The 25,111-nt window shown below is 38.1% G+C and overlaps 1 protein-coding gene across 4 annotated transcripts in view; it reads right to left on the reverse strand.

Annotated features, from left to right (window-relative positions):
• Positions 1–20,030, reverse strand: part of LOC132707863 (zinc finger homeobox protein 4) — a 243,748-nt gene extending 223,718 nt beyond the window's left edge. For all 4 annotated transcript variants that reach the window (XM_060679847.1, XM_060679845.1, XM_060679848.1 and 1 more), the window contains exons 1-2: positions 19,955–20,030; positions 18,160–18,378 (exon numbers count right to left, since the gene is read on the reverse strand). The gene's annotated coding sequence lies outside the window, so the exon portion shown is untranslated. The remainder of the gene's footprint in view (positions 1–18,159; positions 18,379–19,954) is intronic.
• Between the last annotated feature and the right edge of the window lie 5,081 nt (positions 20,031–25,111).

The following is a 25,111-nucleotide window of genomic DNA, read 5'->3' on the forward strand; positions in this document are numbered from 1 at the left end:
TACGCGGCGGGATAAAAGGCGCGCGGTGCCCGTTTGAAATTTTAAATAACAGTTTCGGTAACCCTGGGGTGGAATCGGAGGGATGCGAAACGAGGGACGTCTATAGGAAGGCCGTCGGCGCTTTACCAGTTAGACAGAAAATTCGGCTATTGTTAAATTCGGCGTAAAAGTATCCTTACGTCTTACGTCTAAGGTTAAGGGTAAAAGGCGTCTCGTATACGATTTGAGAGATTAGGAGAAATTAATGATGAGATCGTTGTTAGCATATATTATAATATTGTAATTTATATTGTGTATGATTATTTATATGTAGTGTGGGCTTTTATTAATTGATTTATTAACAACATTTACGTTAATTGCGTTAATCATTTCTATCTTAAATACTTGAAATACAATCACAGCGGATTAGGGATTTTATTGCACCAATGTTAAGATTGTTTACAATAAAAAAAAATAACCGAACACGGTACAGTGATGTCAAACATTAATTGCTAAAATATACATTTAAAATATAAAATGCATCACTGTTCTTTGACTCTCGGAAAAGTTTCCAAAGTGTACGTAAAAGACTTCTTGAAAATTCTTGTCTAGTTTTTAAATAGTTACTATATAACTTTGAAGAAAGTAATTGGCATTGACTTTCCCTAGATAGTTGTTTGCCAAATTTTAGTCATATAAATGTGGCTTTTAACCATTAGTTGACTAACTTTAACTAAATTTACCCAAATTATGGCGAAGCTTCTGTCAGTCTTGTCCCACTCTTCCCCATTTATAATGTTATATATAATAATTATAATTATTTATTAAAAAGTATTTAATAAAAAAAAACCTTACTGATTAGCAAGTATTTATTTAGAGATTATTTTTTATTGGTATTTATAATACTTTCGAAAGCTCTGGATTTAGGCTAAATCCATAGAATTATCCAAAAAATAACACTTTCAATAAATTAATTATGATTCGGTTATTACAATAGGGAATAGCTTTTTTTAGAATTTTTAAGTGGTCCATTTTACCCCTGGTTTTACGCAAAGGGCTAAAAATGTACAAATACCCAGAATTTATAATTATAATAACGAAAGAAAAAATGTTGGTTAATTTTTGAAGTGGGCTTCTTTGCCCCAATTTTTTTCATAGAGAATGTATTACATTTTATTGCCAAATAAAGACTCTATTCGAAAATTGTAAATTAAAACCACATTTACACTTTTTTTTTCAGTATATGGCAAAAAAGAGGAAATTTTGACTTGAGATATTATGTTTTTTGGCAACTTTTGTTAATTAAGTATTCAAGCAAATTATTGGTGTCTAATATTAACAATTTTAATATATTTATCAAAGTGTTCTACTCAAATATTTTATTTGGTAGAAGCAGGAAAGATTTTTGGAAATTCGTTTTTAATGATTTAAACCCAAATTAATTATTGCTTTTTTGGATTTTATAGAATTATCCAGAGAAAAAACCAGTAAAACAACAGCTCAAAGGCCGAAGCTTACAACGAGCGGAACTCTGACAGCAAACGATACAATATTGTCTTGAGCAGTTAACAAGCCCAGTTCAAAGAGGACTTACATATATTCATTGGATCCGACACGTCACTTAAAAAGCTGGGCAATTCCAATTTAAGATCATTCTTGACAAAATATTGTAACAATCGTTGGTAAAACTAGTTAAAAAAAAAGATTTTGAATGTTTTATTGACTCACAAATTTTTTGTTTGTTGCTAGGTTGTATTGTACAACTTTTAACTTGAGCAACGGACAGTAACAATAATAGGTATACTAAAAGACTCCAATCCAAAGCCTTTATTTTAAAGACGTCCCGTTAACAGAGTTACAACACTTACCTGAAATCTGATAACTTTGAGTACGGTTTAAGAGCTTCTTCTTTAATTATGCTCTGCCAGCAATTACTTCCAAGAAAGGTCGAGCTTTGAATTTATAAAAATAGCAATAATAAAAAACTATAGGAGAGATAAACAAAATTTTTAACAAATTTATGAACACATCTTTAGATTCAAGGTTTGAGATTTTTATTGACTTAAGTTTTGTACGCGAATAATAACGTAATGGAAAATTCAAATGTAGATAAAGTAATAATAAAAAAAATAAAAAAATTGACAAAACATCGGTTACTTTCGAATGATGCTCTACGCAATTTTAACAATTGTCCCTGTATTGAAATAATATATTCCTCAAAGTGCCCGAACCTTGGTCAACGACGAAATGCGTCTGCTCGGGAGAATGTACCGCGATAGCAGACATCTTGTTTTATGCGACGATTTAAAATACGAAACTGTTTGAAACTTGCTCCGGGGCTTGTCATTATCATTATCTGGTGACAAACACCGCCGAAGAATTAGACATTGCCGATCATTCCCGGCCGAGTTCCTAAATCAATATTTGAGGTTTAATATAGGCAACGGACTCATATTAACAGCTGCGGCGATATTTATTTGGATAAGTATATATTAATCAATGCCCTGCTCAGTAAATGTGTGTGCGTGTGTACGATCTCCTTAATGTGTAAACCTCGGGAAGAACAGATAAAGAACGAAAAGAAACCTACGGGGCCGAACGGAAAAGTTAGATGTTATAGTTCCTATTGTTTCCACCACAATTGGTATGACCTTGAAGGATCGTTTGTGCCACAATCTACTCATCTCCTCCTAACTCCTGGTACTTTTCAATTTTTTCCCTCTTATTTCTGCTATTCTAGCGATATCTATTAACGTAGATGTGATTTCTCTCTATTAATACAATGTCCGGTGTGTTATGTTCAATCCTTTTATCCGTCTGTATCCGAAAGTCCCACAGAATTCATTCATTCTTTAGTACTTTTGTTGGGCTGAGTTTATATCAATTTTTTTTCCCATTGAGGTTTAGATTTTTACACAGGCTCCAATGTATCATTTTTGCGACGTTATGTCTCAATTGGTATTCTGTTTGTGCTATTTTTGAGCATCCAGACGTACACAAGCGACATTTTACGTTTTCCGTTGTACCATGGATCCTAGCACTGATAGCGTTTGTTGTAAAGGCTTGTTCTTGTGCTCGAATATGATTGCCTCTACATCTACTCTTGTTGTCCCCATTGACACCCACTGCCGCATTCTTTTACTGCCAGCTATTGGCTCGGTGGTTTGTAGAAACTTTCCGTGCAGAGATTTATTCCTCCACCTTTCTTTTCTCTCTGCCATTACCTCCTTTTTATATTGTTTCTTTGTTTCCGCCGCTGTCAGCACTTTTTCCTCTATTACCTATTGTAGCAGCTTTTCTTTACTTTTTCGACAATACTCTGCTAGGTTGCGCGCTTCTTCCTTTACCATCTGTTGAACCTGTATAACTCCTCTGCCCCCAACACGTCTAGATAAGTAGAGTCTGTCTATGTCAAATTTTGGATGCAGGCCATTGTTCATGGTCATGGTTTTTCGGGTTTTTTTGTCCATACTTTCAAGCTCCTTTTGTGTCCCGTTGATAATTCCCGCTGTGTATCTTATAACCGGTATTGCCCAGGTGTTAATGGCTTTTATAACATTCCCACTATTCGAGTTTCGATTGCATTATTTTTCGGACTCTCTCATTCATTTCTTCATGCAATATGTCGGCGCCTTCCAGTATACCAAGATATTTGTAACTATCGTTTTTCATGAGACATTTTACTGTATCGCCATCCTCAAATTCGAGTCCTTCCGCATCCATATAAAAAGTAAATATAGCCCATTTTATCAACTCCTTTTGTTTAAATGCGTGCCTGAAGAAAATATATTTTATAGGCACCTGCAGTTTGCAAGAAGGTAATCCCGTCTCTATTTTAACCACCCAGGCCTAGGTAGTTTTCCAGTCTGGTTTATGGGCATCTGTAATATAAATGTTTTAGCTTCTAAGGTGCGTTTTATGGGCATTTGGACAATTGGTGGCTTACTGGAAAAAACGTATCTTGTTAATGGGAAAATCAAACAACACCGACGCCTGTGCCTAAACCACGTCTCTACAGTTTATTTGATATACCTAAATATTCCATGAGTCTAATTTAGGCGCTGTAACTGATCTTATCGCTCAGCCCCCGTAGCAACTTGAAATTGCGAGAGAAAAAGAGCGGGCATGAAGGAAAGAGGCGGCAAGTCCAATTACTTATCAATAATTTGTTTGTTCTGTAACGAATTAATCGGGTTTCCGGGAATCTTGTCTCGATGGATTTTCGAGCATTGCGTTCGACATTTTTCACGAAGGGATATTTGTTTAAAAACCGCTCGCCAGGGAAAGCAAACAAGCCTTCGATAACGGTTACCGCCGTTCCAAGATCAAGGTTATTGTTATTAGCGTGAATCCCGAATCTTTCTTTTGAAATGAAAAATAATAATCCCACACCTGAGGTCTCACGAAATTGCAGCGTCATCTTGAATCCGGGAATCTAAACGCATTCTAAATAAAATGAGATCGTTTCTGCACTTAAACTGTGCACTAAAATTGTTCCCGATAGAAAAAAAGCGGCACAGAAATTTAATACGAATAAAGAAGCGAGAGATCCTTAACGCAACGCGACCGATAAATAATAATCTCCGCTCAGAAATTAGCCAGGTGCACTTTCAAGGTAATCCTTTTTCAGTGTGGGTGTCGTGTGGAACTACACGAAAAAAAAGGTCGCCGCATTGGGCATATAACTGCCTACCTTTACGGTAGTGGAGGTTTAATGATTTTAACACGACGGCACAACGAGCGTGGCCCGTTTCTTTTGTCTTTTTTTATGTATAGAGAAAGCGAGCGCTCGTAGAAATTCGACCGGGCTTTCCGGAGTCACTGTTTAGCATTTAATATCGACATTTAATATCGATATATCGCCTTTCATTTGACAAACATAATGTTTACAATTTCAAACCTAGACACCAGAGCACATAAAACTTAACAATATTGATTAAGTAATAAACCTAAACCAGTACTCTCTGACAAAATTTATTTTTACTTGCACCCTAGACACCGTCATAAAGAAAATGATAAAAGCCTAGACTGACTATGACGAAAACTAATAGCATTACTTAAATAAACTAAGTGGGTCATTCTTCGTTACCATAACATACGTGCACTTATTTTCCTGTAAAGATTTGCAGCCTAGACAGCTTCGTACAATTTGGATCGGTACAATGAACGGGAATATTTATCAACTGTCTTTACTAAGAGAAAAAGATAAATAAGAAATTGCACCAGAGATCTAGCGATTTCATGTCCATGGTTAACAATATTTTATATTTTCAAATTAGAAGGCTGCAAAAGCCAAAAGCCCAGATATCGTTGTAAAATTGGATCATCTTTGTTTTTTGGCAGAACGTATTAGCAAAGTATCAGTTACAATTTGAAGGCTAGAGAGTTTAAAAATGAACCTTATCACGTTCTCAACGTATTAAAACCATAGTTCATAAAATTCTTTTGATTATAAATGGAAGTAAAAATTTATCAACTGCCTTTCTAAGGAAAAAAATATTTATAAGAAAATTAGAACGGTTCCAGAATAACGTTCTGAAAAATATCGTCAATGCACCTGGGTGGTTTTGCAATTGTACATCGGGACCTGGAAGTAAATACAGTTAATCAGATCCTACTAAATTCACCAGAAGCCATGAGCAAAGACTTCTTCAACATGTCAACATCGAGGCAGTTCCTCGATAACACTAATCTAACTAGCAGACTCAATAGTGCCTTTGAGCAAGAGTGAAAAGCACGTTACAGTGCCATAGTTAAGCATTAGTTTTATTGGAGTAATTAAGCTATCAGAAACTAAGTTAGGTTAGTGAGTACAACCTTAGCCTAGATTTAACAGTAATAATTTAGGTTAAAAAAAAATTATTGATCGAATTTCCGATCAGATCCTAATCCTGAATAAATGAAACCTAGACAACAATGAAGCCTAGCCATGACTTCAATGTTCCTCTAAAAGTCTATAAACTGCATTTAAAAATCGTTGTAGCTAACAGGTATAATCATTTAAATAGATTTCCAACCTGGGCAACGCGAAAACGATTTCAAGAATAACATAGGCGATAGCGTACATTTTGTAGATATTGATAGTTTTGCCTTTTCGGAAAGTAGACCCATTTCTTTGACACACCTCAATAAACGTGGCGTTTCGAGTTGCACCAACAAGTTTTCGCTGGGGATTACGCAATCCCAAGAAACTTCGATCTTCGTTCTCGGTCGTCGACAACGAAAGGCACACACACACAGAGACACGCGGCGTTGCGTGTGCATTTTTCCGCGACCGCAACTCAAGTGGAAAATCGATAAATCGACCAGCCGCTCTGCCGGCTGGCCAACTTGTTGAACGACATCGTCGTCGAGGGGTGGTGTGCGGGTGGCGTAGTGGTCAATGCAGGTGAAACCCCCGCCACCCTTCGGAAGCTACCCCCGTATATACGCGCGGGGTCGGTGCAGTCCATTCACCACCGTTCTACCCGCACACGCACGCATTCACGAGGGTCTGACACGTGAAGACGACGTTTCCCTTGGGCGTAACACGATCCGTGATTTACAGCGTAGCCGCGTCGTGCCAATGCCAAACGTCAAGCCGTAATGGGCACGAAGCGACCTAACTTATCGGTGCTGCTGACGTACGCCAAAAAGACTCACGAGCAGGGTGGCTAGAAGGTCTCAGAACTGTGAAACTGTAAAGTTGAGAAGCAACTTGCGCCCCACTTAGGGAAATATTAAAGAATGGTCCCATGATTCAAGAACTCGATCTATTCTGTAATAAGCATCTGGATCTCTATCTAATCTATTTCTAACTTATATATCTGAATTTTGGAAGACTGTGAAGGAAGCGTGACAGCCGCTGGGGAGGAATGCCCTGCTTCCTTCCGTTGTTTGAGTCAAAAATTAATGCTAAATGTACCATGTAGAGAGCTACCCTGCCAAACTTATAAAGCGACGACTTTGGATCTCTATTTGATCTGGGAGAAACATGGTTGCTACGCTGCTTGCAGAACTCCTATGATGGACTCTTACTCGTGCGTCTGAATCTTAGAAGAATCTGGAGGAAAGGTGACAGCTGTTAGTGCAGAATGCTCTGGTTCAGTCCGTTGCTTCTGTTGAGTCAATGCGGGTAGTTGAAAAGCATTTCTCTTTCCCTCCTCTAAGATTCTGTAGCTTTGGGGCATTGTTTGTATATGAGCTAGTAAATGATTTTTCTTTCAATATACCACATAGAAGGTGGCTACCCTCTGCCAGTCAAATTGGATTCTAAGGAAGAAATAGTTCAAACGTTGACACTGGCAAGTGGTAGGTGGGTAGTGTGGACCGGTCGAATATTTTCTAGTTCATCTCTTCCTTTTAGCAGCTGATGACGCTACGATATGTATCAATTATTTTGGTCATTTTAATTGCTTTTCTCTAATTTAATTTCTCTAATTTCGCGAAGTATGTGGGTATGGCCTACGAGTCACATTGACTATATTTTGGACCGATGAAATGCTTTTTCAACTATTAATTTAACTAGTTTTTTATATCTTAGTTGTTTTCAATATGGTATATATTTGACATTCCATAAAAACTCATGTTTCTCATAAACTTCCTCATCAGTTCAATTTCCTTTATCTACAACATTGATATATTATACTTTTTACAAAACTTCTGGATTCCTCCTGCGTCTGTTTTTGCTGAGTCGAACTTGCTGACGTTTCGCCAATAAACCTGTTGGCTTCTTCGGAGCTTGACTGAAAGAGTTTCAGCCTAGTATTAAGCATTACAGTAACCTGTGGAAGTTTCTTGCAAAAATTAACGTTGATATACGACTCGAAATTAATGAATTGACTTTTTGGTATCTCGAGATTTCGAACACTCTTCCAACAATAACAATTACATCTTTTTCATTTTCTTTTTAAAATTTAAAGTGGTTATTGCAAGCTTACAAAAGGCGAAGTCTTACTATTACTCACATAAAGAGCGTTTTTGCTCCCTACGAAAGCTGTTAACATTATTATAGAATATTAAATAAAGCTACGGCGAAACAAGATTAATCGATAACGAGGAATAGAAAAACTGTTGAAGTTCCTTAGATCCCGGTAATTCTTATGTCCTGTTATTGATAAGCGTCATCTTAAATAGTAAGGTGATTATAATGATAAATGTTTTCAGTTCGGAGCCAATCAATAGAGTTTATTTTTTGGGCCACTCTGAAGCTTGACGATTAACCACACCAAGCGTTCTGAAGCTTTTCTAACCGATCCTTAGTAGGGCATGCATTATGTTGAGATAATTTTATAAAGATAGGACTAAGAATTGACATATTTCTTTGCGAAATTTTAAATTTATGATTGTACATAGGGGTCATGGAGCAAAATCTGATTTTTGAAATTTGAAACGTGGCCTTTGAACCGTAAGCCATTGTTAGGCATTAAGCCGAGATTTTTTACTTTTCTTTAGTGTTGGCAGTTTTATCGTAATTTCATTTATAAACTCAAACGACATTAAACATAAAATTCAATTTTGGAACAGATGAACATCTGCAAAAGCTCGTAATAACAGGATTTAGTAGAAATGGATTTCGTAAGAGAGCTTCAAGATATTAATTGCGACATACAAAACCAAGATTTAAGAAGAAGAAGAGTGTTCAAGCTTAGGCAATATAGAAACCAGATTGATTTCGCGGTTTCTTGTGCTAGAGGGAAGTATTGTTTTTCTATCGTGCTCCTGCGGACCACTGTGGAACTTTCGCAGAATCAATGTAATTTTATTGTGCACGCACCCTCGATGAAGCGGCTTTCACATCTCGGCGAACTTCAAAGTTACGGCAAACTTTGATAAATTAATTTTTTTTTACAGATAATGTATTATATTTTTTCAAATATCTGGAGCACCCTGTATGTTAGACGAAACTTGAAACTCTCTCTCGACACTGTTTAAACCAAATTATCCCATATTTTAAAGTTTTTTATTTACCGCTAATTATTCACTCACGAAAACGGTAATTTCCAGGTTCTCTTTGTTTTTTTTCTTAGAAATAATCGACACACCCTGTATATAATTTAAAAAATGTCGCAAGTAAAAGTTACAGCCCTAGATCTCTCACGTTTCCCAGTATATGAATTTTTTCAATAGGATAAATAGTGTTCAGACACCGTAATAGTAAATGACGTCATCGCACCTAGATTGAGTGCTGGATATTACGATTTTCAAATATCTCGAGCAGCGTATGTGACAGACGAAAATCGTAGATACAAAAATTGTAGCCCTTGATACGGCCTTGATACCAACTTGTATATAATGGAAAAAATGCGTGAAACAAAAGTTATAGCGTTGGATTTTCCACATGTTACGGTTGTAAAATTTTTCCGATCGGATGAATGATTTTGGAGCAAAAAAACGTCTTTCTGGAAGCCAAAATAGCAAAAAAAAATTCAAAAATTAAAAAAAATACTTAGTGTTATTTTATTGCTCTCAATTTAAAGAGTCTAAATGCGAGTCCGGACTTATAAGTCTCTCTCAAGTCTGAAGTCGGTGGCTGCAAGTTTTGGGTATTTATTACGTTTATTAATATTGCACGGAATATCGCGAACACCCTGTACAATATCGTCATGTAAAAGAAACTGACATCTAAAACACAGATTTTAAATTATTGCCAATTTTCAATAATAGAGAGTACCATTTTTCAGTTTGTTCGAATTTACGGCGAACCCAGTATATTTTTGAAAAATTGTCAAGAATAAAAGTTTATGGAGTCGTATCCTCTGCGTCGTCTGGTTCAAGATTTTTTTGTGTCTTGTAAACGGTTTTTGAAAAGTGGTCTTTTTTGTAGACCCTTGCAGGCGCGATTTTTAATTTTTTTGAAATACTTCCAGACCCCCCGGGGCAAAGCAGGATATATATGCCAAATATGAAGTCGATTGCTTCAAATTTCGGACACTTATCGTGTTTCATAGCATTTCTTACAAGCTTATGTATCTCGTGGAGTGCTAAAAAGGAGGCAAATTAAAATTTTGTTTTTTAAAGGCCAATAATTTACCCACGAAAATTTTAGGGTCTTTTTGATTTTTAGTGCATAATCGACACAGCCTGGGCATAATTGAAAAAATGCCGCAAATAGAGGTGTTAGCCCTGGATCTCAAACATTTCCTGGTCCAACAATTGTTTCAATGGAGTAAATGGTTTTCGAGAAAATAATTTCTTTCTGAAAATATGCAGTCCGCCGCAATAGTCAATGACGTCATCGCGTCTAAATTGGGCGCGAGAATCAGCGATTTTCATATATATTTTTTCAAATATCCCGAGCAGCGTATGTGATAGACGAAAATCGCAAATACAAAAATTGTGGCTCTTCATGCGGTCTATAACCCTGTTTGTTGTCTTTTAGATTTTTGCCTACAATAATCGAAAAAATGCCTAAAATAAAAGTCACAACTCCCGATCTCCTGCATTTTCTGGCTCTAAAATTTTGTCGGTCGGTTTAATAGTTTTGGAGAAAATCATGTTTTTCTGGAAGGCAAAATAATCAACGAAAATTTTTGAAAATTAAAAAAAAATATTTGGTGACATTTTATTACGCTCAATTTCTATTGTTTAGATGTGCGCACGGACTTTTACTTCCTTGCCAAATTTGAAGTCGATGACTACATATTTGAGACACCTGCGTTTTAGAATATAGCACAGATTATTCCGAACACACTGTGCAATATGTGAAAACCTTAAATACAAAAGTTTTAGCTGACCATACGGGCTAAATGTGAAAGAAACTGACAACAGAATCAAAGCCTTCTGGTTATGCTCAATTACCAATATAAAGGGAGCTCAATTTTCAGTTTTGTGTACATTACATTAAAATACATTAAAATAATCAACAATAAAGGTTTTTGGTCCGGATCTTGCGCTTCGTTTGGTTAAAGAATTTTTGGAGAAATGATTTTTTTCTCGATACCCTACAAATGCAGTTTCAATAGTCTTCGTAACGGAGCTAAGCTCTATACATCTTGTCAAATTTTAAGTGGATGGTTTTAAATTTCGGACACTTAACGTGTTTCATAGCAATGTCCAAAAAACAGACGAAAAACTAAAAAAAAAAAAGATGGGCGCCTTGGTTTGATCAGACTCATTTTTTACTGGTTTGTGTATCTCGTGCACGGCTTAAAAGGAGCCAAATTTGAAGATTGTGCTGAAAACCGTTCAAAAGATATTGCCAATTAATGCTTGGTCTACAAAGAAACGGAAAACGGATAACAGATAACGGACAACAGAAAAAATTTTTTTTCGACGCTGATCATTCCTGTACCAATGGCGGTCCCCTAGGGCCTACCGTTGCCGAGATATGTTTCGTTGCCAAGCGCATATACGAAAGTCACAAGGCAACTCGCCTGGTCAAAGAAATCAAAAAAGAAGAGACAGAAGATCTCATAGAAAGCTTTCGCCTGTTAGAGTATTGTGCTTTGTGTAATACTGTCGAATCGTTTACGCTGCTTCTCTATGTGGTTACTAGGAGCATTCTACGTAATGTTGCGTATGTATGAGGCCCGTTACTTATCCCACCCTATAGTCTACACTCGAACATACCCACTCCAGATGTCGGCATCGCCACTTATTACCCCTTAACCAAACCAGCCCCGGAATGTAAATAATAACACGGTTATTTAAATTAACAATTGTCAGCGCCGCGTATCAATTTCCACGTTTTTTTTTTAACGGCACACGCTCTAGTGGACCGCCAATTACGTCACCGTTCGACGACGGGCTCGTCGCGTCCGCGACTCCTTTCGTCAACTGTACGATTTGAATCTAGCCGACGATTTGCATACCGTTCGTCTATTAGCATAATTTTGCGCGGGATAAGAAGGCAAGGGTTGCCCGGATAACATTATACTAATAATCGGTGTCGAACGCACACAGACACGTGGTCATTGATACATATTTCAATAGTCGGGAGGCGGTTTTGCATACGAAGACACGCAAGTTGCGTGTACGACGCGTTTAACCACCTGTCTTGGTCGCATTGTGTCGTATTAAAACGCTTTGAGGAAGATGTGTGTGTTATCTGGCGGAAGGCCCGAGCGACATTTGAATATTCCGGGAATGAATATTTGGAGATGGTGGTTACTGGTCAAAAACTTGACTTGTAAGATTCCACGAGACACTGAAAGAACGACAAGCAGCAATACAAGAATGGGAAGTCAAGTTTTGAAACCCTTAGCATGGATCCGTTTGGTTTAAACGTTGCAGAAGGTAAGACTCGCTACAGTTGTCCTTATACTGTGCGCCTAGAGAGACTTTTCGATAGAAATCTCCCCAGGCTGTTATGATAGTTCTAAGTCGGGAAAAAACAGAACACTATGAAGAAATTTGGTACGACTAAACTCTAAAAATTCTTCACCTCTGGTTCAAGTTTAATAATGGATCCCTTAGCTGGCGTCCTCTATGCAAGTCTCCTTCGTATGACTGAGCCCGTTATTCTTGCTTAATGAGCAAGATGGCGGCGGCAGTGGCTCTGGGTTGAGCAATCGGAAGTGTGTAGGAGTGATATTGTTGGATTTTTTTTTAATACATTTTTTAATGTACAGGGTGATCCAAAACTAATATGTATGTTACGATTTTCGAGAGAAGTCAAAAACTAAAAACCGAATCGTGATATGTCAAGGCGTTTTTGAGGTACAGGGTGGTTCTCAAAAATGTGCGATTTTAAAGGCCCTCTATAAGTTTTTCATTTGCAAAGATAGAGATTTTTATTAAAAACATTTTTTGAAAATTTTTTAAGGGCAAATCTACCTGTTTCGCCGATTTTGCCTTAAAGCCTTTGCTGCAAATGTTTAAAGCCATAGAGGTCCTTAGAATTTGGACCACCCTGTATATTGAATAAATTCAACTACTGTCTCATCGGCAAGGTAATGGCCAGTCCTGGATGCTCCCTACGCCATTCTAATCACCTTCGCCTTTGTTGCAAAGTCTGTGACGATTTATATGCAAGTCTAAACATTGGCTGGTTTCATATGACTGAGCCATTCTTCTTTGCTTGATGAGCAAGGTAGAGGTCCTGTTTCTCCAGACTTTCCCAATGCAACGCTAGTTCTAGACCAATCAAACGCACGCACTGCTTAATTTTAATTATTGTTTACGGAAACAGTGTTTAAAGCTTTAAGGGGAGTCGCTAGTGCGAAAATAATCATGAGGTCGGCGACTGTATTACGAAAATGGGAATTCGATCGTAAGTGGGATTTTACACCTTTTCTAATTTGTTACTATTGTAGTTGCAAGGCTTATGAGTAAGTGATGAAATTTTAGTATAGTATAAGCCTTTGTTGGCAGTAAAAATAGGTCGTTTAAATTGTACCCATCTAAGGTCTGAGTGGGAATAACTCTTGAATTACCGTAACGTTTCATCGCTGCGCAACTGAAAACTGTAACGAATATCGAATGCCTAACGTAGCGGAAGAGAATACCATCCCCGAAACGTATTCCGTAAACAAGTTCAAATATTTACCACTAGAAAAATTAACATGCATGAAACCATCGAGCCTAACCTTGAAGTTGACGCGTACAAGTCTCGGGTTACTCTTATTCTCTTTTTTTTTCTCGCCCTCTCCCCCCCCCCCCCCCCGGACGAAAAAAATTACCTGTATAGGACTTTCCTCGCGAAGCCCGGAGGGGTGAAAAGCCGCCCATTGTTCCGAATAAGGGTAGATAAATGGTTAAAATTTCTTTACACGGGGCTCATCTTTAAACCCCTAAAAAGGTGATACCCCGGTCCAGCGACTCAGCGCGAGTAGCTGCGGGAACGGCATACCGCTAACGTGCCCCGACGAGAAGGTCGATCGTTTTTTTTTTTTAAATAGAAATTGGCCTTTTGTGGACACATTTGGAGCAAATCTTGAACAATGGTTTTTAACGAACCTAGCTGGTGGGATGGGGCATCAAACGCTGTGAGTCGATGAGCATCTTCGTGCTTCCGATGTTACATTGCTAGTACAATGTGTTGATCAAATTGTTATGTCTCCAATTGTTTGCACTCGCACGGACAACGACATAAGTGGCAAGATATTCAGATTCGAAATCGATTTTGAACAGTGAAAAATTATTTTTGAGAATGAGCCTCATCTCTGAACTACGTCAGGTATAGCTGAAGTATCGAGAGATCAATCGACAGTTCTTACTGTTAGCCCAAACTACACTAGTATCGAACTAGCTAAATCTAAGTAATGCATTTGCATTTGCGGTTAATCGTGATAAATGATAATACAGTTGAAAGCAATTGAAATTAGTTGTTTGTAAATATCTGTATCTGCTATTAGTATTTACAAAATCACTTGGTTCTTGAAAGAAACTTCTGCAGGCTCTGGAACTGTGTTATTGTTTAGATTGCTCCTGTGTCGCTGACGTTTCGAGCGACGACGTTAGCGAGACAGAGTCAACATCCGAAACAATAAGATGGGTGCCTAGAGCTGTACTAAGTTTCTTATAGTGGTCAAAACCGTTCAGGTTCAGTAATTGACAGCTGATAACAGGAAAGGATGTTGTAGAGCGTATGAGATATCAATGCTAATTCGAAACCAAGACATAGGAAAAATAAACCTAATCTTGGACAACACAGCAACGAGCAACTCATTTGATGAAAAGCAGTCGAATTTCGGTTGTTTCGGAGTAGTAGTAGTATTCGATAGTGAAATAAATTGGTTATTAGTTGTGTTATAATAATTGTATCCAAGACGTAGCAATAAGAGGAAGAGTAAATCCAATCTTGAACTATTGTTCAAGATGACGTCTCATGTGATAAAAATAATTCATAGAATGTGCCACTAGAAATCGAAAAAAAAGATGGAGAAGACCAGTGAGGATATAATAGTCCACACTTAATGAATGATATTCTAAAACTAAGTTAGTTAGTATCATCTAACCAAAACTAACGAAAACTAAACCAAATATTTTATACCATTATTACGCGGTGGTAATTTCTATGTTGGGTTAACCGTGATATAGTTGTGGAAAAACAATTGAAATTAGTTGCGTTATTATCTAATACATAGTTTCCCATAGTCGTCAACGCAGTTGTGGAATAACTTCTGTAGTAGTGACAGAATAAGCAGCTCAAAAACAGACGAATTTTTGGCTGGTTCACGTTAGTCCTAGTTTTTCCCCAAAAAATAAAGGATCGAAAAGCCATTGAATGATTTAGAGAATATCATGTAGACATTGATTAGGTACAGAAATAATTGTGATACGGGATATTCTATTTTTATCTATTTTACCTATTTTCCGCATGGAGTACGTTCGCCCTTTATCGCGCTAATTAATAATTGATTAATCCGACACGTCACGATAATTTAATGTAAATTATGCACGCTGCCCGTCGAAGTGCGCACTGATCTCCGTAATAAAAACTTGAGTTATATGATCGTTTAAAACTTTCAAACCTGGTTTCTCGGCTTTCCGTTTACCCTTTTTCGTACGATGCGCCGCATGTGTTTATATATTGTGTGGTTGAAGATGAAGGTCCACAATGTAACCCTAAGGTAACCGCCATCTCGAAAACTCCCATGCCATGATCTGAATGTTCTAGATTGCGTGATATGATGTCCAACATAATTTTTTATTGGTTTTTCTGAATCTGGCGTAAAAATAATGGGTACGGCTAACTTAAACATCAGTGCTCAGTAACAGTAGCTCCCTTGAGGCACTCGTAGCTATCTAGAACGTTCAGCTTGGTCGATACGGGGTCTAAGCCAATTTTTGGCAGTTATTTGCGTAGATCCTAACAGCAATATGGTAGACTAACTTACAAATCCATGCTAAGTAATAGTAACTTGCTTGAGACCCTAGAGTGTTTCTTTGAAAACGAGAAACTTTCTCGTGCTCAGAAAAATAAAGGCAGCCCTTTGTTGCTATCATAAAAAACTCAAACAGTGAAAGCATATGGGGAGTACTTAAGCACTTAAATCGAATTCAATACACAAGATGATGCCTCAAAATTTTGGTCATATATTCAATCGAAGAGAAATAGCTATGTTCCCTCTGATAAAAATTATACAGGTCTCTTTCAGTGAAAACGCAGGTTATCAACGCCAACAGAAAATTGAAAGATAAACCAACAGCCGGTGCTAATGGCATGCCTAGCTTCTTTGTTATGGACTGTATCAGTGTCCTCGCTCGTCCACTCACATATTCAATACCATTATCAAATCGTGATCATTTTCTCAGCGGTGGAAGATTGCCAAAGTTATACCTGTTATACCTATATCAATTCTTTGCAATTTTTCTAAATTATTCGAAATTCTAGTTTGTGACTGTATTTATTCCAGTCTTAGGAATAATATTAGCGTTGAGCAACACGGTTTTCTTTTAAATAAGTCGTGTACAAGCAACCTGGTAAGGTTGGCTCAATATTTACGTGAATCAATTCATGATTTAGTTCAGACGGATGCAGATCATTATATTTTGCTATCGAAACTTCACAATGTTGGCATATCGTTGTCGTTACAAAACTTGCTAAAATCCTACCTATTAGATCCTAAACATCTTGTTCAATACGAGGGGTTTAGGTCCCTGGTGTTTCATCCCATGTTGGAGGTACCACAAGGATCAAACTAAAGTCCTCTTTTTTTTCATATTTATTGATGATCTAATTAGTTAGTTTAAAAATCTATCCCACGATTAATTCTAACGAAGGCTGCTCGTTACTTCATATCATATCTGGTTAATCGATTAGGTATAAATGTTTCTAAGTGTAACTTACTCTAGAAAGCTGAACATAAATTTATTTAATTACGTAACAAATGGAACTGTATCGAATCGATTAAGTGAAGTCAAAGACCTGGGTATTGTGTTCGATTCCATACTTACTTTTATACCTCTTATTGAGCAATTAGTATTATCGACGTCAAGAGCGTTGGGTTTTGTAATAAGAAGTTGCTGACACTGCAACAATACTTCAACTATTCGAACTCTACTATTCTTACGTGAGATTTAAATTAGAATATGGATCATTGGTGTGGCGTCCAATATATCAATGTCATATTGAAAGCTTGGAGTTGATCCAGAAAAGGAGAGAATTTGACCATCAGATACTATTAGGCAGGTTCGGGGAAACATCTCTGTAGGTTAGGAGGGACATTAATTCTTTGAAACTTCTGTATGGGTTTTTCCATGGTACGGTGAACCCTGAGTGGCTTTTCAAAGAAAAATTTTCATCTCCCTACACCTAGGACCAACGTTTTATATCAGTCCCCAATTTTGTTTATGTGTGGCAACTCCAATATTGTTTCAGTTACATGTGATATTAATGCGGATACACTTCTTGAGATTGTTGACTGTTTTTTGCTTCATGCGCAGAGCTTATAACTGGTTAGAGTACGTGTGTGCGTAATTAACTTCCTTAGAGTACGTGTGCGAGTATTGTATTTTATTTTGTACTCTATTTTCATTACTTTTATCTTATATTTGTTGTAATTATTATTATTATTAACGTGTGCGACTAACTCAAACATCTTTACCAACTCCCATTCCCGGCATTCCTACTTTTTTAGAGTTTTCTAGAACGCCCGATAAGATGGTTCACTAGAAATTCTAGGAGATATTTAAGCCTGTTGCTGTTTAGTTAGCAATAATGGTTATGGCTAACCAACTATTCAACCGTAGCCACGACAACGTGGAAACATCAGGAACATTTCTCTTATTAAATAACTGCAATAACCCTTCTTCAGTTCGTCATCGTCGAAATCCAATCGTATTAAATATTAATTACATAATAGAATCCAGTCTCTTTACGCCCCTACGGGGCCCGCAGTTCTTTTGTGACGCAACGCAAGCCCCGAGTCCGCCGTACGTAAAATTCTATCGTGTAATATATGAAAGTGAATTATCGATCTCGATACATAATTACGTTCTAGCCGGGCTCGAGGAGTGGGGGCGGAGGGGGTGATTAGTCGAACCGCCACCCCCCGCCCCCCGGGATTGGTCGCTTTAGGGTTGAAAAAAAAATGACTCACGCAGGGTGTAAAGTATTGACTAAACAATTAGTTCTACCCCCCAAAATATATTTTTGTGTTAGTAGTTTGGTGTGAGGCCCGAGTCTTTCTCTCTCTCTCGCGCCTGCTCGCCCTTTAATTATGAGATTCGACAACCGCGCCGTTTCGTGCTAGACGCTTCGTCGGCACCTTCGAGGGAGTATGAATAAAAAGTCTATTTTTTTCGTTCGCTTACCTTCGAGATGCGGTGGGCGCATTTTCTGCGGTAGTCCATCAGTTTCTTCAATGACATAACGGTAACGTGGTTGCGACGTAGTTCTAACTCGGAACTTAAAACCGCACTAAACGTACTACTTCTAAAACGGTTAGAAATATATAGGAACTGCCACCGATTCAGGTATACGCACTTAATGTCACATTAAAAAAATATATTCCGCTCTGCGGTATCGAAAACCTGTCGAAACGTCGAAAAACGATCGATAAAATTGAACCCGCTTGATCTTGGGACGGCCTCTAAGGACTAAAGCACCGCCGGAGGCCGCGGGACCATTTCAAATCGAATACGCAATCGAATTCGGTCACGTGTCCTGGCTAACATTTTGACCTTGATATAACCTCCAGGTCTCAGGACGAAAATGTACCACTCCAAATCGATCCTGTGACTTGGCTACTTGACCGACCTCTAAGAGCCAAAGGACCGCGAGGCCACGTGACCTCAGTGGTACTTTGACCTTGGGACAACCGCCAAGGCGAAAACGTCGCTGGACGATCTCTGATTGGAAAAATGCGAGTGCGTCCGATTCGAAGATGATCTACCGTCCAGGAGGGGTCTAGAACAACGCGTAGCGAGCAGCGGAGACATAAAAAATTAACATAGCCGGGGACCGAGCACGCACAAAAACCCGGTTACTTCCCGTCGCGTGTTGCTCGGTTTTCCACTAATTTCGGCCATACAATTGCTTCCATTAACGCTACGCGTAGGTTACGTCGTACGTTTTGCGTTTACGAGGCACGCAGACTCGTCCTTGAACTCGGGACGTCGAGGAAAGCGCGGAGAACGACGAACTCTTTTTTAGTATTGTATGGTAATAAATATAGCACGTAAGTGACATAGTTTTAAAAAGGCTGAGTCACGGAGAATGTAACGCGAAGGGGGGAAAGTTCGGAATCGATTTAAGCTTCACATGACTTGAAACTAGATAATCGATTCGTTCGTGACGTGTGAGGTGTTTCACCGAGCGGCAACACTGGTCAGGAAGTAACCCTAGGTATAGAACAACCGACAAACTGTCGACAGCTTTTTGTGCTGTGTATCAAGAGCCTATTGATTTGAGATCGTTTTTGGAGGTGGAGATCGAGAAACTTAAATATTTACTTGAACCTAGGAAGCCTCATCCAGATAGCCTCAGCCAGTTTAGCTCAAGAAGAAGATTTCAGAGACCTGTAAAGTTAGCACCTTTCTCTACTTCTACATCTTTTGAATGTTTTCAGCGGAAACTACAACAGCTGCTTTCTAAGCATGATGCTCCACCAACTGAAAGTTCGAACCTTATTTATGAGAGCACTTGATTGATATTGGTTCAGGTGGAGTCGAAAGTTACCCGAGTTTGCTGTGATTAATGATGAAACCTCTTAATACCAAACAAGAAATAAATGTTTGAATCGTCAAATTCCAGTCTAAGGAACGAGGGTCTCTTCTATATTCTTGGGCTAAGCACTTTGAAGACTTCGGAGGAGGTAATGTGCCGAATGTTGTGCCAACCAACTATTTATTTCAGTGGAAGCCGATGCTCCACGACGTTAAACTACTAGGTGTGACACGGCACTATCAACTCACCAAGACATGAAAAAAGACGTGCCAGCACTCAAAACATTCCCAGAAACTACCTCTCACTTCTCCACAACCTCCATCGACCACCTCAAACGCTCGGCTACGTTCTCCGCGGTACACCGCCACCAATTTGAGCCGCGTCCGACCGCGAAAATATACAGGGCGCTAAGAAATGAAAGAAAAAAGTCGCGTTAATTACTTGCGTCGATTGAAACAACCGACGACGGCGACGACGATAGTTATTAACGCGACGCCCGGCGTTTTCTTCTGGCGCCGCTGCCAAAGCGCCGGTTCCGCGACGCTCGCGTCCCGACGCATTTGCATGCGCCCCCCACCATCACCTGAAGGGCGGTCGGGGGAGCGGGAGTCGGGAAGGGGAGCGCCGAATATGAACAGAGACCGGAGGGAGAGCACGCACGTGCTCCGGAAAAGAAGATCGCTCGCCCCCCTCTCCGTCCCTCCCCAAAGCCCCACGGCAGGAGTGGATCGGGACTCCGTTTTTGTTTTAATGTACGTAGAAGGTGTCTTTGTAGGTAAATATTGAATGTTGGAGGACGAGGGGCGGTTTATGTCATCCGTAGCGAGTACGTGGATGGATTTTCCAGGTGTCTTTTCGACATTCGAAGATGGAAGTGCCGCTTGCCGTTGTAGTTGTAGACGAAAGGGGAAGTAATTTTGGGACTAGAGGTGGATTGATAACGCAATTCTAATAAGAAGCACTAAACGGGACTTGATTCTGAGCTCCTCCGTTCAGATCCACTAAAATGTCAGATTAAGCAAGACTTAACGCAGATCAGTCTCTCTCTCACTACAAGGGGTGTGTAGAGGTGCGCAAAGAGAGAGTGCTCTAAATTTGGAACAGCAGAAATTTTCTCTGTAGACGCTGCTGAAGCTGCTCTTCTACCTCCTTGGATACTTTGAGGTGAAAACACTGCACGTGAATGTCCATTTGACTTCGTAGCTGCAGGCAACTTCAGAAAGAAGAAGCAATTTTGAGGCTGGAGGTGGAGTAATAAGGCAATTCTAGTAGGAAAAACTAGTCTGCTCAGCGGTGCATTGCTGATTTGGTTTAAATCCATTAAAATATCAGATTAGACAAGACATAAGCGAGATCAGTCTCTGTCTTATTATAAGGTGTGTGCAGAGGTGCGCGTAGATGCGGTAGATGGGGTATAACTACAAGTTATAGGTGTGTCAAAAGAAAATGCGGTGAAGACACTCAATCTGGTTTTCAACCTCTTCACAGCACTACTTCTGCCTTGCTTCATTTTACTGATGATTTATTGAGAGCGGCGGATTCTAAATTAAACTCTTGTCTCATGCTCTTGGACTATAGCAAAGCGTTCGACACCTTAAATCATTTCCTTCGTCTAGCTAAACTGGAATTATTTGGGATAAAAGGAACTGGTCTTTCATTTTTAAAAAATTTTCTTGATCAGAGATACCAAAGGGTAGTTATATGAAATACTCATTCAGATGGCATTGCTTTGGAGAGTGGTGTTCCCAGGGGTGTATTCTGCGACCTAATCTGCTCTCAGTTTATATAGCTGACTTCTCTACTTTTCTTAAACTTTGCAAATCTCATCAACATGCCGATACGCTTTTCAGAGGGATGTAAAAATTTATGATTATGGTTTGACGATGACTTGCGGTTTTCTAAGCATGTTGGCTCGGTGTTACAAGAATCCTTCTATAAGTTGAGGACATTGTATATTCATAAACATTTTCTCAGTAAGGAAGTCAAACTCTGTGATATGTTAGTTTTATCCCATGTCGCTTATTGCAGTATCGTCTATTGGCCAGCCAAATCGAGATAAGAAAAGATTCCAACGACCGATGGTATTCGTTTTAGTTAAAATGTCAGAACGTGTGACCATATTTCACAGTGCCTCCCTGATTCGGGTTGGCTTAAGCTGGATGACCGATATAGAGTTCAGTTAGCCACTTTTGTTTTTTTACTAAACTCCAATAAGACCCCGTCGTACTTGTTTGATAAACTTTTCAGAGGAAATGATATTCATAATCGAGACATTGCGATCCTAGACACACTTCGGCAACCTTCCAGAGATCTTTTAGCTATAACGCAGTTAAATTATATAATGAATAACTTATGCTATAACATCCCTCCCCGCAATAAAAAAGCGTGAATATTGTTTAATTATGAGTTTATGATGTGCGTCTACTTTTTGTATTTACGATGTATATACGGGTGTGTATTTTGCGCAAATTGCGAATGTCGCCACCCTTGTATTATTACTTATATTGTAATTTTTTGATTTTCAATAAAGACAGTTTATTATTATAAAACAAGGAATTTCTTCTGTACAGGCTGTTCCTGCTTTTTAGCGGAGATGTTTGAGAAATGTGTAGGGGTGTCGGGCGACCAGCAAACTTACAGTTTGCTGGTCGCCCTTTCCATTTGCTCGAACGCAGTCAAAGAACGAAAGTTATGACGAAACCTGGCGAGACATACGTTACCTACGTCAATACAGATACAAGGTATAAATTATTTTATACGGGTTCGCTTTGACGTTTAAATTATCAACTCAATTACCGGCCGAGTCGAGTTATGACCGGCGATTGCAAAAAATCGCCCACGATCGTTCACCCCCTCCCCCGCGTGCGATCCGTGTGCATTCCCGATTTAATTGTTGCCGTAAATAAGTCGTTTTTCAGGCCACTTGCAAATGACTTAATCGCGAAATACGTCGTAAATACTGGCGTTAACCGCTAACAACGTCCGAAACGAGGTTAGAGTTTGACGCGGGACACGGGTACGCTGTGGTTTAATAGTCTCTCGGCTCCGAAATCTCGAATATCGCGAATTTCTAGGTAATAATACGCGTGAGTGGGTAATGGTTGACAGTAAACTCCATCTAACTGGAATCGTGAAGGAGTGATGGAAAGGTGAGGCTAATTTTTCAACAGAATAAGACCGCTAGTAATAACAACTGTCGTCTTTCTCCTGTTTGGGACATTTTTGTTGCTGGATTATTTTATTTAAAAATTGTTTATATATTATTATTTGGCGATCAAATAATACTTTCTGTATATAATTGTAAAAAAAAGGAATTTTCTATTAATTCAACTTCTTAAATATGCTTAGAGAAACGCGGAAATACAAAATAGGGGAAGCGGCACACATAAGCTTTTTATTTATGTATTTTTGACTAACTTTAACTAAATTTACCCAAATTTTGGCGAAGCTTCTGGCCGTCGTGCCGCACTCTCCCCTATTTATAATGTTATATATATAATAACTATAATTATTTATTAAAAAGTGTTTAATAAAAAAAGGTTAGTAACTATTTTTCTATCTATAAAAAAATTTGTTGTTGGTATTTATAAGATTTTCGAAGACTCTGGCTTTAGCCTAAATCCATAGAATTATGCAAAAAATAAATAAAGTATGATTCGGTTATAATAACATGAAAAAGAATTTTGTAAGCGGTCCATTTTACTCCCGGTATTACGCAAAGGGCTAAAAATGTACAAATAACTAGAATTTATAATTATAATAACTAAAAAATAATTATATATTAAACACAGCCATAGTAAGCATGCCATGTGGAAACTCCTTATTTGATTAAAACAAATAAATTTTCTTTTATTGGTTATATACAGGATGTTTGACGGAGGGATGACCAGACTTGGTGGTAAATGTACACAGTAAACGGCTAAAATGTGGAACAAATTAAAAATCGGGTATTGGATTTCAAGAAAAGTCCTTCGACAACTCCATAATTTTTTCTTGTGCATTTTTGGCAATACATACAAAATGTACAGGGTGGGTCAAAAAGTAGATGATTTTAAATATCCGCAGGGGAAAAACCCAGTAGAGTAATATCTGGAGATCTTACAGTCCGTTCTGTTGATGCACATTTACGAACCCACTGTCCCATTTAAATATTCATGAAGAATGATGCCGAGTACCGTCCTGTTAAAGCCAAAACTATCTATCTGGCATATCAGGCTGATATAGATTTGGAAAAGAAACTACGTGAGTAGAAATTAAGCTATTTTGAAGAAAATGTAAATATCGGACTCCAGTAAGATTTTGTTACCCAAAATCTCTGCCCAAAGATTTATTTTCTGTGGAAAACGATGTACCGTCCAGTATCTGGAGATAAAAAAATGGATTTAAGTTCCAGCATGCATTCCATCATAGTTTCGCAAAACTGTAATCTGAGGTTCAGTTCCTGTAGGAATGCCATATTGTACGGATGATACTTTTTTTCTTTTAATCCACGCAAAGCTGTTCGTTGGCTAACATCATTATTTGAAGATTTAAACTTGTGTTCTCATTAGAGTCTAAACCACTACACGATCTTTGACATGCCCTATTTCCATCCATTTTCTCCCAATTTTACTAATTGCAAACTCTCTGTATCCAATAAAAATTAAAATTGCAATTCTCTGGGTTTCATGTAAATGCGACATATTCACTTTGTTCACAATTTGAGAACTTTACTGGTGCAAACTACTTATTTATTCATTTTAAAGTCTTTCATCAACCCTGTATATTTTTTATTTACTGCAAAAAATGAACAGGAAAAAATCTAATACTTTACTGTTTACTGTTTGTTATGTGTCCTATGCATCCACCATTTTTTCATATCACTGCTTTTGCATTATTAACAATATAAGCTGATTTGGTATTTATTGCCAATTATAATTTTATTAGAATTTTTGTCAATTATTGAACATATTAACAAACGCAACGATATAAACAAAATGAAAAATCGGAGACACCCAAACACCATTAAGAAGACAAGAATATATATCGAACCAGTTACTTCAAAGACGAATTAACAATTCACCTTCATAAAATACAGACAGAAAAATTCATAATTGTTATAAACAAATTCTTATTACAGTCACAGTGAATGACAAAAGAACAACCAATCACAATTACCACCCGTTCACTCTAAATAAAACGTGTCTCACGAAACCTGTATAGCCACAAAATACGATAAAATTGCAAAAATTCACAGACATAGACACAGACCACTAAAATCCTATAGGGAAATGATTCAGTCACTGTTGACATTAAATTGAAAATACGTAAGAAATGATCATAGTCAGATATAGGATATTACATACAAAATACGGTCTAGAAAGTTCCGAGCAATTCGAATATACAGGGTGATCCATTTAAAATAAAAATTTGTCGCATTTCCACGAAAATACAAACACTCTGCGTGCGCGATAATAAAATATTTAAACGGTACCGTTTCTGAGATAAGGTCGCTTTCCGTCATGAAGCAGCCGTCTTATGCACTACAGTGTGCGAGTAAATAAGTTTCTATATTCTATAGTAACTACATCTAACAATTCGATACTTGTGGGACTGCAA

Source organism: Cylas formicarius, unplaced genomic scaffold (assembly GCF_029955315.1).
Source record: "Cylas formicarius isolate icCylForm1 unplaced genomic scaffold, icCylForm1.1 PGA_scaffold_9__14_contigs__length_23061073, whole genome shotgun sequence".
NCBI classification, from domain to species: Eukaryota; Metazoa; Arthropoda; class Insecta; order Coleoptera; family Brentidae; genus Cylas; species Cylas formicarius.